Below are 18,914 nucleotides of genomic sequence, written 5' to 3'. Positions count from 1 at the left end.
TCATTTGTAAATTCATTTCACCTTGCCATTATGGGGGTATTGTGTGTAGGCCAGAGGAGAAAAACACATCTAAATGTCATCCATTTAAAATTCAGCCTGTAACAACAAAATGTGTAAAAAAATAAAAATATTCAAAAAAAATATTCAAGGGGTGTGAATACGTTCTGAAGGCAGTGGACATGTCAAGTGACGAACTGACTGAACTGCAATCAATGCAAGAGAGACACTTTGATGTCGTAGTTGCTTTTAATTGATATTTTAAGTACACCAAAAATCACTATTATACCCTTTTGAAGTACTTGTGCAGGGAAACTGACATACAGTCCTACTTTGACACAGCTCCAAGTGCTCCAATGTGCCGTGTTGATACTCTCTTTACTTTACATGACGAAGTTCATTTCCACTAATATGTATTTCTATGCATGTGCATAAAAACCTTAGGCAAAGGCTTCACATTTTACAAAGTGCGGTTAAAACGGATCCTCTGCTGACAGGTATTCCCATGGAGTGATATTAGTGCCACCAAAAAATGTATCGGGATTTAATTTCCGATACCTCTAACATCGCTCCGTATATTCCCCATTCACAGATGGGCAAGTGCTTTTTCATCAGTCATAATTGCTGTCCAAAAACAACCATAAAAAGTCAGTCACCATCCAAGAAAGCTTTTTTTATTTTACCTTTATTTAACTAGGCAAGTCAGTTAAGAACAAATTCTTATTTTCAATGACGGCCTAGGAACAGTGGGTTAACTGCCTTGTTCAGGGGGCAGAACGACAGATTTGTCAGCTCGGGGATTCGAACTTGAAACCTTTCGGTTACTAGTCCAACGCTCTAACCACTAGGCTACGCTGACCCGCCCCCTACTGCCTCCCCCCGCTTCAGCCCAACTGCAATACTGTTCATTAAAATGTAATTAACAATTGTTACAATATTACAGAAAAGATACCCCATTAAATATTTATACAATTCATTTACAAAAATCCACACGCAGATGAAATCCCAAACACAATCCTCCATCCAGCAACATATGATATAATTATCTTATACTTCAAGAACGCCATGTATTCCTAAGTTTGAGATCTTTGATAAGTGGCAGAGTACTACCAACAACAATTTATGTCACGATTATTTTAATCCTAAAACATTTACAAGCTGTTAAATAAGAACATGTCAAGATAAAGCTTTAGATATGAAGGCCTCCTTTCTTGCATCCATCTTGAAGCTGAAAATGTACACCGCATATTCAAAATGTAAAAGAAACTGTTACCCAAGGCACCATATGATTCACATAATGTGGTTTGAATGGACTACATAAGGCATTCTGCATCCGTCGGAACAGCCAACTAAAAACTGGACGATATGAAAACAACAGAATGGACTGTGGTGTGCTTAAGCGAGCGTAGACTATGATGCTAACATGCATTTGATGAGTGTATTATTTTCAACAGGACTATAGAGGTGTCGCCGTATCGTTACAGTCAAATGAAGGTGGTTTTGTATAGCTCTACTGTTAGCAAGAGGCACAGATGCTAAAGAAAGGCTAAAAGCCATAAGTGACACAGCAGTGATCTCCAGTGTAAACACACAGCATTACATGTAACACACACACCTCTAAGAGCCTTGCGGAGGGGTACAGGGGCAGGTTTGTCCAAGGATGTGGACTGTGTGTTGTGCTCGTTGTGGTGGCCAGTGTTCCCAGTAACACCAGATTAAAGAGCTGTGGTTGCCAGTGTTTCCAGTGCCAGCCAGCAGTGTCATGGACACTGGGCCCAGAGTTTGACTGTTCTGTCTGCGGAGGAGGACAGGAAGGAGAGGTCGTGCGTGTGCCACCTACACTGGATGACCTTGTCCTCGTGCTCCGCCGCCACCGTCAGAGGAAGCTGCTTCGTCAGGTCACCTGGTGATTCATTAACACACACCACAACACACACACCACACACACACACACACACACACACACACACACACACACACACACCACACAACAACACACAAACAAACCATGAGGCACGTGGACTCCACACTAACTGTAAGGCTACATCACGATTCTTCACTAACCTCCTGAAGAGTGCACTAACACATGCCCCGTCATCTATTTGAAAGCATTCACCTGGTGTTAGCATTGACTAGAGGGAGTTTGCACCTTGTCAAATCCACGAGAGTGAGTGTGAAAGTGCACACTTCAGGAGAATAGGGACAAGAGCCCCTGGAGAGATCGGGGGAGGAGGGGGGCAGTCAGGATGATGATGATGTCAACGTCTGACTACATGAGCGAAGCAGTCAAGACAATAACAAAAAAACTACAAGTAAACCAAACAGGTCTTCACAATAGAGGAGCTTTTGTGTTACACAGTATATGAAGCGCTTTGAAAGCTGTCGTGTGTGTCGCGACCAGGCGGTACCTTGTTGGGTTTGTGTGTGCGCGCGAGCAGACCAGACGGTACATGGTTGGGTTTGTGTGTGTGCGGACCAGGCGGTACCTTGTTGGGTTGTGTATGTGTGGCCAGGCGGTACCTTGTTGGGTTGTGTGTGTGCGCGCGAGCGCGGACCAGGTGGTACATTGTTGGGTTTGTGTATGTGCGGACCAGGCGGTACCTTGTTGGGTTTGTGTGTGCGGCGCGACCAGGCGGTACCTTGTTGGGTTTGTGTGTGCGCGCGAGCAGACCAGACGGTACATTGTTGGGTTTGTGTGTGTGCGGCCCAGGCGGTACCTTGTTGGGTTTGTGTATGTGCGGCCCAGGCGGTACCTTGTTGGGTTTTGTGTGTGCGCGCGAGCGGGACCAGGTGTACATTGCTGGGTTTGTGTATGTGCGCCAGGCGGTACCTTGTTGGGTTTGTTATGTGCGGCCCAGGCGGTACCTTGTTGGTACATTGTGTTGGGTTTGTGTATGTGCGGCCCAGGCGGTACCTTGTTGGGGTTTTGTGTATGTTGCGGCCAGGCGGTACCTTGTTGGGTTTGTGTATGGTGCGGCCAGGCGGTACCTTGTTGGGTTTGTGTATGTGCGGCCCAGGCGGTACCGTTGTTTGGTTTGTGTATGTGCGGCCAAAGGGCGGTACCTTGTTGGTTTGTGTTATGTGCGGGCCAGGCGCTACCTTGTTGGGTTTGTGTGTGCGCAGCGGGACCAGTGGTACCAATGTTGGGTTGTATGTGGTGCGAGCAGACCAGCGCGGTGTACCTTGTTGGGTTATGTGTGTGCGCCGATGTGGACCAGTGGTACCTTGTTGGGTTTGTGTATGCGCGCGGACCAGGCGGTACCTTGTTGGGTTTGTTTATACGCGCGGACTAGGAGGTACCTTGTTGGGTTTGTGTGTGCGCGAGTGGACCAGGCGGTACCTTGTTGGGTTTGTGTGTGCGCGCGATCGGACCAGGTGGTACCTTGTTGGGTTTGTGTGTGCGCGCGGACCAGGCGGTAACTTGTTGGGTTTGTGTGCGGACCAGGCGGTACCTTGCAGGTCAGTGATGATGACTTTGTTGTCGTAGGAACCTGTGAGCAGATAGTGTGCCCCGGGAGAGAAACGGACGGAGCGCACGTCGCTAGTGTGTGGGCGGTACGTCTGCACCATCCGGCCTCCTCTGATGTCATAGAGCATGCAGCTGCAGTCCTCTTGTCCCGTTGCCAAGAGACGAGCGCTGGGGTCAACAGCTACCGAGGCCACTGCACTGCCTGAGAACAAACAACAAGGGTCTGTTCAGTAGGGCACGACATAGCAAAACGCTTTGCAACAGGAAACACAAATTTATGTTCTTATTGGACAAGTTCCGTTATAAGCTCAACACCTTCACCCTGTTTAACTCAACCCATTGGTTGTCATTTGTTACATCTAAGGCTATGGTGAATGCAAGTCCACTGACAATACTATCAGTGCCCCCTTGTGGGTAAACTGTATCATTACACAGACATATTTTCCAGCCTTCGGCTCAGTCTTGCCCAGGTAGATGGTGTGCCAGTCATATTGACAGGGACTAGCAGAATCCCTACCAGAGCCATGCAGGGCTGTCCCCACCACCCTCACACAGCTGGGGACTCTCAGGTCCCAGAAGCGGACAGTCTTATCCTGGGAGCCCGTGGCGATCATCCAGCCACCCCACGTGTACAGAGACAGGATGTGGCCTGGGAGAAGGACACATGGATACAGTCATATTGGATCCTGTCTAAATGATTAAATTCCAAATGCTTCAGAGTCTGATATTATTATTATTACTACATTATAATCTCTCTTGTTAAGTGTTAATAGTTGAGTGCTTGTTCAAGTGGACTGTGTGTGTGTGTGTGTGTTTGTACACACACACCTGTATGCCCACTGAGAGCGTGCAGCCCCTGTCCTCTCTGGCAGTCAGTGGTGTAGATGTTACAGTCTCCGGCTCCGGCGCTGATCAGGATGGATCCTCCACTCTCAGGACCCTCCATGAACGCCAGGTCTCTGATGGTGCCGTCATGCATACTGAACTCCAGGTCGGGCCCTGCACACACACACACACCCTCAGTCAAAACGGCAGGCAGTGTAGCCTAGTGGTTAGAGCGTTGGACTTGTAATCGAAAGGTTGCAAGATCGAATCCCCGAGCTGACAAGGTAAAAATCTGTCGTTCTGCCCCTGAACAAGGCGGTTAACCCACTGTTCCTAAGCCGTCATTGAAAATAAGAATTTGTTCTTAACTGACTTGCCTAGTTAAATAAAGGTAAAATAAAAAATGGTTGACAAAAGCAGACACATGAAAAATAACACACATACATACCTGTGGCATTGCAGGTTTCTGCGTTGAAGGGCAGCACTTTGACATATTTATCATTGGAGCCGGTGGCCAGCAGTTGTCCACAGTGACTCCAGGCCACGCAGTAGATGGAACCCTTGTGATGTTTGTTCCTTCTGAAGCGCACCACCGGCTGCTTGACTGGGCCTGACCCACTAGAGGGAGACAAATCAACGGAGAAAACATACAACAATTAAACAGCCAATGGGCTGAAAGGAAGCTTCATCTGTATTGCTTAAAACCTGGTTCTTTCCAGAACACCGTCGGTCTTTGAGAGAAACAGTAAGTAGCAGGCATTTGTTCCAGCCCAGCACTAATACACCAAATCTGTGAATCAGGCATGTCAACACTAGGCTGGACCAAACACCTGCACAGGACCAGGGGGTTTGTGGCCACTTGGGGTAGGAACTTTGTTAGTTTTGGGACCGGTCTGAGTACAGGTAGTTCGTTACCTTGTGTTGAGGGTGTCTGGGTAAGCACAGACGCGCAGGGTTTTGGAGTTGGAGCCCACGGCGTACAGCGCCCCCGTGGGGTGGAAGGCCACAGCGCGCAACGCCTGCGTGTCCTCCAGACTGTTCACTGCCACAAACTGGGCCTTGGACTTCTCCATCTGAACACACATCAATCCATTATGAATCAAATTGATTCTTAAAGCCTTTTTATACAATGCCTTCAGAAAGTATTCATACCACATTTTGTTGTGTTACAGCCTGAATTCAAAATGGATTACATTTATTTTCTCTCACCCATCTACACACAATACCCTGTGTTTTTAGGAATTTTAGCAAATTTATTGAACAGAAATACCTAATTTACATAAGTATTCACACCCCTGAATCAATACTGTGTAGGAGCAACGTTCACAGAGATTACAGCTGTGAGTCTTTCAGGGTGAGTCTCTAAGAGCTTTCCACACCTGGATTGTACAGCATTTGCCCATTATTATTTTCAATATTCTTCAACCTCTGTCAAACTGGTTGTTGATCATCGCTGGACAACCATTTTCAGGTCATGCCATAGATTTTCAAGCAGATTTATGTCAAAACTGTAACTCGGCCACTCAGGAACATTCACTGTCTTCTTTGTAAGCAACTTCAGTGTAGATTTGGCCTTGTGTTTTAGGTTATTGTCCTGCTGAAAGGTGAATTAATCTCCCAGTGTCTGGTGGAAAGCAGACTGAACCAGGTTTTCCTTTAGGAATTTGCCTGTGTTTAACACCATTCAGTAAAAAAATGTATCCTGAAAAACTCCCCAGTTCTTAACAATTACAAGCATCCATATAACATGATGCAGCCACCACTATGCTTGAAAATATGGAGAGTGGTACTCAGTAATGTGTTTGTTTTGGATTTGCCCCAAACAAAAACAAAAAAAAGTTAATCGCTTTGCCACATTTCTTTACAGTATTACTGTAGTGCCTGGTTGCAAACAGGATGCGTGTTTTGGGATATTGTATTCTGTACAGGCTTCCTCAGTTTTCTCCTATCACAGCCATTAAACTCTGTTTTAAAGTCACCATTGGCCTCATAGTGAAATTCTTGAGCGTTTTCCTTCCTCTCCATCCAAAGTGTAATTAATAACTTCACCGTGCTCAAAGGGATATTGAAATGTTTGTTTAAAAAAAACAATCTATCAATAGCTACCCTTCTTAGCAAAACATTGGAAAACCTCCCTGGTATTTGTGGTTGAATGTGTCTTGTAAATTCACTGCTGTAACACAAGATGTAGAAAAAGGTCAAGGGCCGTGAACAAGTAGTTGTCACAAAGTTATTCTCAGTAACCTGGACTACAGCCCAAAGAGCAGGCAGTAGGAGTGAGTGAAAAAACTCCCTACGATGAAGATACCGAGAGAGGAACCAGGTTCCGAGGGGAGGTCCACTCAGAATTAGTCCACTCTCAGTCCACTGGAAGCGTACCTTCTGAGAATTGTTGCGCATCGCGGAGCCGCCCGAATCATCCTGAAGCGTAGGCAGAGTGGCCCTGTTTCTTTGATCACTGAGGGAATCAAAACACACAGAGTTTATGTTATCGTGTACCAGTGGACTGACTTCAAATCCTCCCAAACAAGGGGACAATAGTGTCTGTATATTGTTTAGAACAGTGGTTCCCAAACGTTCCACCCGTAGCGACCACAAGGACAACCCGTGGATCCTAGTATTCTTTAACCACAGGAAGCATTTTAGGAAAACACAGATTCTAGTCTGGCCCTCTTCGTGACCTCTCACCTCCGAGTGTTCTGGACGGGGGACTCGTCGAAGGAGGGCATGCCCTGAGACCCTGCCATGAGAGGGGTGCTGCTGATCCCCCCCGGCTTGTCCTTGAGAGGGCCTGTCTCTTGGGTCTGGGTACTAGAGTTGGGTCCAGGGGTCCCGTTACACTGCTGGCTCACAGACTGGACCCCCCCCTCTCCCACATTGTCCATTCCCACGTTCATCTCCTCCAGCTTCTGGATGGACCTACACACACACACACACACACACACGTCATCGATTGGAGTCAATGAAGCAGCTGAGAGATTATACATTATTCCACACTAACTGAAACACAAGCTCACTGTGACACAAATAAATGACTATTTAGATGACTAACCCCCCCCCCAAAAAAAAAATAATTACCAGTGGTAATTGAGCAAATGTATTTTTGAGCGTGTCAAAAACGAATCTACCAATAAAATGAGAAGAATAATGGATGTATGGATTCAAGAAATAATGTATGCTTGGAGGGATAAAGATAATGGATAGATAGAAAACTAAAGGAGGGATAAAACACGTAATAGATGAAGGGGTGGAGGGCTGAAACTAGGTATTTTTTAAGATCTTTTCACTACAAAAAGAAAACTCAAAGCGCATGAAAAAGCAAAACAAACAAGAATCAAATAATACATGAACAGTTGGGCAAAAAAGTATTTAGTCGTGTAATTAGCACGTAATTGTGCAAGTTCTCCCACTTAAAAAGATGAGAGAGGCCTGTAATTTTCATCATAGGTACACTTCAACTATGACAGACAAAATGAGAAAAAAAATCCAGAAAATCACATTGTAGGATTTTTTATGAATTTATTTGCAAATTATGGTGGAAAATAAGTATTTGGTCACCTACAAACAAGCAAGATTTCTGGCTCTCACAGACCTGTAACTTCTTCTTTAAGAGGCTCTGTCCTCCACTCGTTACCTGCATTAATGGCACCTGTTTGAACTTGTTATCAGTATAAAAGACACCTGTCCACAACCTCAAACAGTCACACTCCAAACTCCACTATGGCCAWGACCAAAGAGCTGTCAAAGGACACCAGAAACAAAATTGTAGACCTGCACCAGGCTGGGAAGACTGAATCTGCAATAGGTAAGCAGCTTGGTTTGAAGAAATCAACTGTGGGAGCAATTATTAGGAAATGGAAGACATACCACTGATAATCTCCCTCGATCTGGGGCTCCACGCAAGATCTCACCCCGTGGGGTCAAAATGATCACAAGAACGGTGAGCAAAAATCCCAGAACCACACGGGGGGACGTAGTGAATGACCTGCAGAGAGCTGGGACCAAAGTAACAAAGCCTACCATCAGTAACACACTACGCCGCCAGGGACTCAAATCCAGTACTCAGTACTTTGTTGGCAGTGATTACAGCCTCGAGTCTTCTTGGGTATAACACTACAAGCTTGTCACACCTGTATTTTGGTAGTTTCTCCCATTGTTCTCTGCAGATGTATAGGTAGGCTACTTCTCTGTATATATCAATGATGTCGCTCTTGCTGCTGGTGATTCTCTGATCCACCTCTACGCAGACGACACCATTCTGTATACTTCTGGCCCTTCTTTGGACACTGTGTTAATTAACCTCCAGATGAGCTTCAATGCCATATAACTCTCCTTCCGGGGCCTCCAACTGCTCTTAAATACAAGTAAAACTAAATGCATGCTCTTCAACCCGATCGCTGCCTGCACCTGCCTGTCCGTCCACCATCACTACTCTGGACGGTTCTGATATGTGGACAACTACAAATACCTAGGTGTCTGGTTAGACTGTAAACTCTCCTTCCAGACTCACATCAAACATCTCCAATCCAAAATTAAATCTAGAATCGGCTTCCTATTTCGCAAAACAAAGCATCCTTCACTCATGCTGCCAAACATACCCTCGTAAAACTGACCATCCTACCGATCCTTGACTTCAGCGATGTCATTTACAAAATAGCCTCCAACACTCTACTCAACAAATTTGATGCAGTCTATCACAGTGCCATACTTTTTGTCACCAAAGCCCCATATACTACCCACCACTGCGACCTGTATGATCTCGTTGGCTGGCCCTCGCTTCATACTCGTCGCCAAACCCACTGGCTACAGGTCATCTACAAGTCTCTGCTAGGTAAAGCTCCGCCTTATCTCAGCTCACTGGTCACCATAGCAGCACACGCTCCAGCAGGTATATCTCACTAATCACCCCCAAAGCCAATTCTTCCTTTGGCCGCCTCTCCTTACAGTTCTCTGCTGCCAGTGACTGGAATGAACTGCAAAAATCACTGAAGCTGGAGACTCTTACCTCCCTCACTAGCTTTAAGCACCAGCTGTCAGAGCAGCTCACAGATCACTGCACATAGCTCATCTGTAAATAGCCCATCCAATCTACCTCATCCCCATACTGTATTTATTTATCTTGCATCCCAGTATCTCTACTTGCACATGCATCATCTTCTGCATATCCTACCATTCCAGTGTTTACTTGGTATATTGTAATTACTTCGCCACCATGGCCTATTTATTGCCTTACCTCTCTTATCCTACCTCATTTGCACATGCTGTATATAGATTTTCCTACTGTATTATTGATTGTATGTTTGTTTATTCCATGTGTAACTCTGTGTTGTTGTATGTGTCGAACTGCTTTGCTTTATCTTGGCCAGGTTGCAGTTGTAAATGAGAACTTGTTCTCAACTAGCCTACCTGGTTAAATAAAGGTGAAAAAAAATATAAATAAAAAATAAAGATCCTCTCAAGCTCGTCAGGTTTGTAATAGTTCCTGTTATGCAATTGTTTCTAGTCACCACCAGATGGCAGTATATAGCCACAAGCTTATGATTTTTTATTTACTATTCATCATGACCTCATGTTTACTCAATAATACACGTTTTGTTTTATTTACTACATGAGTGGTCAGTTAGTAATGATGATGTTGTAATTTGAGTAGAGATCAGCAGAGTTTTGGGACATGCCTACTGGTTAACAAATATTTCTTATTCGTATTACTACACAATTCAAGCTTAATGACTGTATTGTATTACTGTTGGCTGTTTGGGAATCTACTACTTAATAGCTACTAAGCAGGTGGTAACAATGCAATTGTATTCATGTTAACATTGTTTAATTGATATCAACAATATGTAATACAATTTATTAATAAATTGTAGCCGGATCATTTTTGAAGACACAACAACAATATGTTACTGGAGAATTCAAATTCATAAATGGAGCTATGATCAAAGGTCAGGACAGTCAATGAGATCAACATGATAGTTTTAATTTTAGACTCAATGACAACAATAATAAATTTAAAAAATTAGGTTACAGACCAAATAATTTTCGAACTCATATAATCAATATGCTTTCAAAACAAATAACATGTTCGCTGTGGAAATCGTTCTTCTTGCAAAGCATATAAACGTTTTCATCAAACTATTAGTGCATTCGGAAAGTATTCAGACCCCTTGACTTTTTCCACATTTTGTTACGTTACAGCCTTATTCTAAAATGTATTCAATTGCGCCCCCCCCCCCCACCCCCCCCCCCCCCCCCCCCATCAATCTACACACAATACCCCATAATGACATCACAATACCCCATAATGACAAAGCAAAAACTGGTTTTTAGAAATTTACACTACCATTCAAAAGTTTGGGGTCACTTAAAAGTGGCCTTGTTTTAGATAGAAAAGCAAAAAAAAATAGTCCATTAAAATAACATCAAATTGATCAGAAATACAGTGTAGACATTGTTAATGTTGTAAATGACTATTGTAGCTGGAAACGGATGATATTTTAGGGAATATCTACATAGGCATACAGAGGCCCATTATCAGCAACCATCACTCCTGTGTTCCAATGGCACGTTGTGTTAGCTAATCCAAGTGTATCATTTTAAAAGGCTAATTGATCATTAGAAAACCATTTTTGGTTACTACATGATTCCATATGTGTTACTTCATAGTTTGATGTCTTAGCTATTATTCTACAATGTAGAAAAAAGTAAAAATAAAGAAAAACCCTTGAATGAGTAGCTGTGTCCAATCTTTTGACTGGTACTGTATATCTATTTTGGATATTGCTCGTTCTGAAATTTCTTAAATGTATTTATATTTGGCTTATTATTAATTTATATTTTAGTCATTTAGCAAACGCTCTTATCCAGAGCGACATTGAGGAGCAATTAGGGTTAAGTGCCTTGCTCAGGGGCACATTGTCAGATTGTTCACCTAGTCAGCTCAGGGATTCGAACCAGTGACCTTTCAGTTACTGACCCAGCGCTCTTTCAGTTACTGGCCCAGCGCTCTTAACCACTAGGCTGCCTGACTAGCTGTTAAGAGTGTTTACCACTTGACAATTTATTAGGAACATGGTTTGCTCCTACAGACACTGACTCTATTAATTAGATTTTAATACATTTAAACACTGTCAGACAACTTTTTTGGAAAACATAAATGAACGACAATCTAATAAGTGGACCATAAGATGTAGAAACTTCTCAGTGAGGTTGTGCTCTCTCCAGGTGTGTGTGTGTGTGTTGTCTCTAACCTGTTGAGGAACTTCTCAGTGAGGTTATGCTGGGCATCTGGCCCCTCCTGTGTGTGAACCCCTCCCTCCAGCAGCATCTGCTGGTACAGCTGTCTCTGCTGCTGCTTCTGCTCCAAGTGCTGCTGAACACGCTTCTTCTGCCTGTAGTACTCCTGGACCTGCTCACTGTCATGCTGTTGAGGAAGACACACACGCATTTAGAAAGATAGACGGATATAGTACACAAAGACCGAAAAACACACCATTATGTCAGGTCATGAGGTTACTTCCAAAACACGCTGCAAACTACTGTACAGCCCTCTCTACAATTTCAAGGCCTCAAAGCTAATCCACATTAAAATAAAAAGGTACCAAGGATCCCCGTCAAACACACAATGGGCCAACTCTTCATCTCTCTAACGTGACTCTATGCATGCACAGAAAAACACAATCTAAAGCTGCTGGGCTTTAGCGATATATTCAAATGAGCAATGAGTGTGCTAGCAGGCTGGCTGTGTCAAGACCAGCCATCAAAGCAGATTGTACACCGCTGTCCGTGACCTGTCTCATCAAATAATGGCCCCCACAGCAGATGAGGCGCCCACGGTTGGCAGTAGCTCATAGACTCCCTCGTCAGGTGACAGGGTGTCTGTGGGGTCGACTCCCCCGTGGACGAGGTCGTTGAGGTGGATTTATGGGTAACTAAAGTCAGTGGGTGAGGAGATGGGGGTGTGGGGGATACCATGAGAGAGAGAGACCATATGAGAGACACACAGAGACAGACAGAGAAACAGAGACACAGACAGAGAGAGACAGACAAACAGAGAGAGAGACAGACAAACAGAAACAGAGAGAGACAGACAGAAACAGAGAGAGACAGACAGACATAAACAGAGAGAGAGAGAGAGAGACAGACAGAGAAACAGAGAGCAAGAGACAGAAACAGAGAGACAGACAGAAACAAAGAGACAGACAGACAGACAGAGAAACAGAGAGAGACAGACAGACAGAGATCACAATATGTATTCTCTTTTATAATGTATGTCCTCCTAATGTTTTTTTCTGAATGGCCAGATGGGGGTGCAATCTTTCAAATGTTTGCAGGAAATTACAGAAATGTTAGTGGTGGGCATTTACAGTTATATGCGCTGGTCTCGCTAAACCTTATCATCACAGGAAATGCCTTGCCTGATACAACGGGGTGAAATTACCTCTTTTTCATTTGGCGGCCCACCGTCCGTCCCGGGGGCCAGAGGGGTGCGCATGACATTTGGTCCACTGGAGGCCAGAACCAGAACCGGTGGGACAATCCTGTTGACACAGGGACAAAATATCCACATGACTATAGGCTTGTCAGGAACAGATGTATAGTGTCGTCTCCAAAAATGGCATAAACTGTAAAACAAGCACACTTTCAACCAATCCCAAATCAGCCCCTACACCCTAGGGAGGTGGTGGCAGCTCTAGTACCATATTGCGTATAGACCACCACCATCATCATCATCATCATCGTTTGGCTACAGAACAGTCGATCGGTACAGACCGCAAATACAACAGAGCGTGTAGGAAAATACCTATCTATTCATTCCTTTCAGATCTAAGTGTAACGGATGTGAAATGGCTAGTTAGTTAGCGGTGCTGCGCGCTAATAGCATTTCAATCGGTGACGTCACTCGCTTTGAGACCCTGAAGTAGTGGTTCCCCTTGCTCTGCAAGGGCCGAAGCTTTTGTGGATGGGTAACGACGCTTCGTGGGTGACTGTTGTTGATGTGTGCAGAGGGTCCCTGGTTCGCGCCCGGGTCGGGGCGAGGGGACGCCATAAAGTTCTACTGTTACATCTACACAAGTGTAGGTAGGACCTGATGGTCGGATTTGCGCATGTGATTTTCTTTTGACTAATGTTTTCGTACTTCATTTCACAGTGGCCTTTAGAGACCACAGTCAGCTTGTCAGTGAACCAGTACGCGACGCGATGCCAAACGTACGCGACGCGATGCCAAACGTACGCGACACGATGCCAAACGTACGCGACGCGATGCCAAACGTACGCAACGCGATGCCAAACGTACGCGACGCGATGCCAAACGTACGCGACGCGATGCCAAACGTACGCGACGCGATGCCAGACGTACGCGACGCGATGCCAGACGTACGCGACGCGATGCCAGACGTACGCGACGCGATGCCAGACGGACGCGACGCGATGCCAAACGTACGCGACGCGATGCCAAACGTACGCGACGCGATGCCAGACGGATGTGACGCGATGCCAGGACGAACGTGACGCGATGCCAAACGGACGTGATCCAGACGGACGTGACGCGATGCCAGACGGACGTGACGCGATGCCAGACGGACGTGACGCGATGCCAGACGGACGTGACACGATGCCAGACGGACGTGACACGATGCCAAATGGACGTGACACGATGCCAAACGGACGTGACACGATGCCAAACGTACGGCGAAGCGGTCTAAAGCACTGCATCTCAGTGATAGAAGCGTCACTACAGACCCTGGTTCGATCCAGGGCTGTATCACTATAGGGCCGTGATCGGGAGTCCCATAGGGCGGCGCACAATTGGCCCAGCGTCGTCCGGGTTAGGGGAGGGTTTGGCCGGGGTAGGCCGTCACTGTATATAAGAATTTTGTTCTTAACTGGCTTGCCTAGTTAAATAAAATGTAAAAAATATGTATACTTAAAAAAAAATTTTTACAGCACACACACAGCAATGCTTAATGTCTCCACGTGGATCTAGAACGGAATAAACATGTGTTCCACATGTTCAGGTGTGAGGAAAGGTTCAGGGGGGAGGAAAGGTTCAGGTGTGAGGAAAGGTTCAGGGGTGAGGAAAGGTTCAGGGGTGAGGAAAGGTTCAGGGGTGAGGAAAGGTTCAGGGGTGAGGAAAGGTTCAGGGGTGAGGAAAGGNAAAGGTTCAGGGGTGAGGAAAGGTTCAGGGGTGAGGAAAGGTTCAGGGGTGAGGAAAGGTTCAGGGGTGAGGAAAGGTTCAGGGGTGAGGAAAGGGGATTGGACCTGAATGGACTTGGGGTTCATTGTGAATCCTGGTAAGGAGTGTATATTGTTTACAATAAGCCTATTGTCATGCCGTACCTACCCATTTCAATACATCTTAATTAACCCTGAAGGGCCTAGTGCTGTACCTTTCTGGCGAGTCGTCGTCCAGCTGGTGCACGTTATTCTCCACCATGCTTTGGCTGAGCGCCGGTCTCACGCTGCCCTCCGTGCCCCTCTTGTTCTGGGCCTGGGCCGCCAGGCCATGGGACAGCCCGTCCAGCACCGGGTTCAGGGACCGAGACATGTAGGTGTCTGCCGACTGGGGCCTCTGCTGGGGCGAGGAGGGACAGGGGGAAAGCCGGCTGATGAGGGGGGTGAGCAGGTCGGCGTGGCCGGCTTTGGTGGGCTTGACCAGGCGATCCACGTGGATGGCCAGGGTCTTCTGCTGAAAGGCGCAGGAGAAGGCGCCTGGCGAGAGGTTCTGGAGCCACGAGAGCAGGGAGAGGTCGAGTTCGTCGCAGCCATTGCCACACAACATGTCCACGTCCAAGAGCACCTCGTCCTCCGTGATCTCCTCCCCCGTGGCTTTGCTCTGGAAGAGAATAGTATAGATACGTTTAATAATGGCTCTCTTGTTGTCTCCATCTGAACTGGTATTACCTAGGCAAGAGACAACTCCTGCTAGTCATATTTCTATATTAACTTCACCTATCCTGTGTTTTCAGATCAGCAAGGATAATGTAGACAGATCTACTGTGAAGCTCCCCTACCATTATGTACGTGGTGGAGTGCCTCATCCTTGGGACCTCTGTAGAGTTTTGGAAATGGAGAACAATGGTGTTTCAAAGGGACATTTTCAACCTTTCTCAAAGCACTTGCCATTCTGAAACAAGGTTAGAGAACTGGCCTCATTCACCTCCAGCCAACACATTGGCCATATTTACTGAGCCTGGATTCCTCTCTAGGTTACTACCTTCTAGGGAGTTTTAACTGGCCACTGTGCTTCTGCTTCTCTTTAGGTCGTCGGGGCCCTGGTTAACGTAAAGCACTTTGTGACTTTATAAATACATTTGATTGACCCACACCGACCTGACAGAACTCCACACAGCACTCGTACAAAACTCCTTTGATGAGCAGCTGGAAGAGGCGGTTGCCGCTGGCCCTGAACCCGGCCTCGCTCAGCTTCCTGTCGGCAGGGATGAACTCAGCCACCATGGCGCAGGCCTCCTCGAAGCAGTGCACCCGGGCCGTGCTGGGGTTCCAGTCCTTGAACTCAGCGTGTTGGGTGAGGCAGGGCAGCGTGAGGAGCAGGCAGAGTTTACTGTAGTCCTCTTTAGAGGGACAGAACACCTCCAGGCTGTGGAGACACCTGACCGCTTCCTGCATGGACAGCTCCAGCTGTCGGCAGCATAAGGAAAGGGGGAGGAGATTAATTCAATGGCGTTTACTGAGTAAAGTCACACTAAATTGATATAGTATAACCGACTAATACTACGCCAATTTAAGATCATTGAAATGTAATTCATCAATTAGGAATTATTTGCTTATTATTATTTTTTTTCCTTGAACATGAAATTCACTTCCAAATTACTCCGAAACGACACTGGAAGGGTCACGTTTTCCTTCCTTGGTGATGTTTTTAGCTTGCTACACCCGAATCATAAAAACAGAGGCAGAAATCATACGCCATCTTATCAGTTGATCACATCAGAGACGTGTGGAAACACTTGAAATGGATCTTGCTCAACAGTATCTCAGCATGTCTATTTGAATACAGTAGTACATGCAACGCTTGCGGTATAGACTGGCTCACATTCTGAGGGTCGTCAGCAGCTGACATGGCGTTATTTACACACAGGGCCTCCAGAAATTTCTGCTTCAGGACGATGTAGCGGAACCTGGATAAGCCAGGCAAGATCACAAGACACATTTATAACATTCAGTAATAAAAAACAACAACAATGTGCCAAAATTGAAAATGGAAAATTTGCATTTCTTCATATGTAATTACACAAAATGGGTTGACTGTACAAAGATAACATCTAATGTCACCTCTCGGTCTCGACACCTCACTCTTGACTGGCTAATCAAATCTCCTAAGAGTTAACCTGTGACCTGTGTGTCTGGCAAGAGTTAAGATTCACATTTGGGTGGAAGACATTAAATAAGCATTTAAAAAAAGGTTCTCTCACCTCTTTTTGTCAAACTTGTCCATGCCTTCTAAAGGCTGAATGAATTGTAGGACCTCTTCCCATTGGCCATCTAGAATCAACTGCCTGTGGAGAAGAACAGAGTAGGAGGGTTGATCTTCTCCTTCTCAATAGTGGCACAACATGGGAATAACTATCAGGGCATAAAGTTAACCTGGGTCGTGTCCATTAGGGTGACACTGCTTTGCAACATTAAAACAAAAACAAGCATTCCCCCCCCCCCCCCCAGATCATTCACTCCGTTTTGGGTCGTTTTCTTCCGTGTTGTTCTGAAATTCTGTTTACCTTCATCCATTCACCATGCTTGTACCTTATGGTAGCAGTGTGGTGACTAGTAATACGCTAGTTGTTAGTTTACAGAGGTTTTATGAAAAAACTGTACAGTTTCCCTTGAATGTTGTTAGTATTTTTGTTTGTAGTACTGCTACAGAGCATCCTAAATTGTTAGTATTTGTGTGTACTACTGCAACAGAGCATCCTAATTGGATAAGCCTGATGGGAAAACAAAGAGGGGTAATAACAACGACTTTGGAAAATCGTATTATAGTGAAACGTTTATGTAATCAGCCACTTACTGACGCTAAATGTAATAATGTCCCGAGGGGGATCTTTAGATTGAGTCTCTCTGGTGAAGGTCACTGAGTACTGTACAAGGTGCAGTGCAGCATGAAATTCATGTAAAAACGGGAATGAAACTCAGGACCTCACATATGCCAACACTATCGGTGTACTTAAAGGACATTTCACTCCAAAAATGATGTTTTCAGTCTTTAAAATGTTGTCTCATATCAAGACGAGTCCCATCCCATCAGTTTGTGTAGATCCAGCTCTATGCCTCAACCTCAAATTTATAGAAAGATAAACCACTGCAAATCTGGAGATAATATGGTGCTTAACTTTCCATTCATTTTGGATAGCTGGGTCTACAAAACAGATGGTCTGGACATGGACTTGTTTACAGACTCGTGGAGCGTGATTATTATTTTTTTTTTCAAATTTAACCTTTAACTAGGCAGTTTCAATTAAGAACAAATTCTTATTACAATGACGGCCTACCCCGCCAGACCCTCCCTAACCCGGCCAGACCCTCCCCTAACCCGGCCAGACCTCCCCTAATCCGGCCAGACCCTCCCCTACCCGGCCGGACACTCCCCTAACCCGCCAGACCCTCCCCTAACCCGGCCAGACCCCCCCCTAATCCGGCCAGACCCACCACTAACCGGCCAGACCCACCACTAACCCGGACAGACCCTCCCCTAACCCTGACGACGCTGGGCCAATTGTGCGCCGCCCTATGGGACTCCCGATGACGGCCGGTTGTGATACATCCCGGGATCGAACCAGGGTCTGTAGTGATGCCTCTAGCACTGAGATGCAGTGCCTTAGACCACTGTGGATCAAAACTGGGCTGGAGGGAAAACCTGCACACAGGGATTGAAGAGCGCTGCTTTAAAAATAGTCCTAATGGGGTGACTTTCTGAACATTCTTCCTCCTGACGGTGGTATGCCTAGCTGGGGTTATTCCCATACAGACTTCAGAATGACACTGGTTTGTAGCAGACTGAAAGCCATGCTAGTACCTAAGGAAGAGCATGTCGTCAGACTGAAAGCCATGCTAGTACCTAAGGAAGAGCATGTCGTCAGACTAAAAGCCATGCTAGTACCTAAGGAAGAGCATGTCGTCAGAGTAAAGGCCATTGATGACGCCGCTCTCCTTCTCCAGAGCCAGCATGCTGATGTGAAGCTTCCTGGAGTTGAGGAAGTCCAGCATCAGCTTGATCACCTCCACCTCTTGATGTTAATGGTCTCCTCCGCTGTCATGGCGATAGTCTGTCAGGACAGGTAATGAGAGAGACTATCTGTCAGGACAGGTAATGAGAGAGACAATCTGTCAGGACAGGTAATGGAAAGACAATCTGTTAGGACAGTAATGGTAAAGACAATCTGTCAGGACAGGTAATGGTAAAGACAATCTGTCAGGACAGGTAATGGTAAAGACAATCTGTCAGGACAGTAATGAGAGAGACAAAATCTGTCAGGACAGGTAATGAGAGAGACAATCTGTCAGGACAGGTAATGAGAAAGACAATCTGTCAGGACAGGTAATGAGAAGACAATCTGTCAGGACAGGTTGTCAGGAATGGTAAAGACAATCTAGCGCTCTCGGG

The 18,914-nt window shown here is 45.8% G+C and overlaps 1 protein-coding gene and 1 pseudogene across 1 annotated transcript in view; one reads left to right on the top strand and one right to left on the bottom strand.

The window, feature by feature from the left end:
* The window catches only part of hykk.2 (hydroxylysine kinase, tandem duplicate 2), a 38,715-nt gene extending 32,446 nt beyond the window's left edge, over nucleotides 1–6,269 (top strand). The window contains exon 6 of the mRNA XM_023971223.2: nucleotides 5,877–6,269. The gene's annotated coding sequence lies outside the window, so the exon portion shown is untranslated. The remainder of the gene's footprint in view (nucleotides 1–5,876) is intronic.
* Nucleotides 228–18,567, bottom strand: LOC111952118 (WD repeat-containing protein 47-like; annotated as a pseudogene).
* Between the last annotated feature and the right edge of the window lie 347 nt (nucleotides 18,568–18,914).

This window comes from Salvelinus sp. IW2-2015, linkage group LG26 (genome assembly GCF_002910315.2).
Source record: "Salvelinus sp. IW2-2015 linkage group LG26, ASM291031v2, whole genome shotgun sequence".
NCBI lineage: Eukaryota > Metazoa > Chordata > Actinopteri > Salmoniformes > Salmonidae > Salvelinus > Salvelinus sp. IW2-2015.
This window is presented reverse-complemented; position numbering and strand designations above follow the sequence as displayed.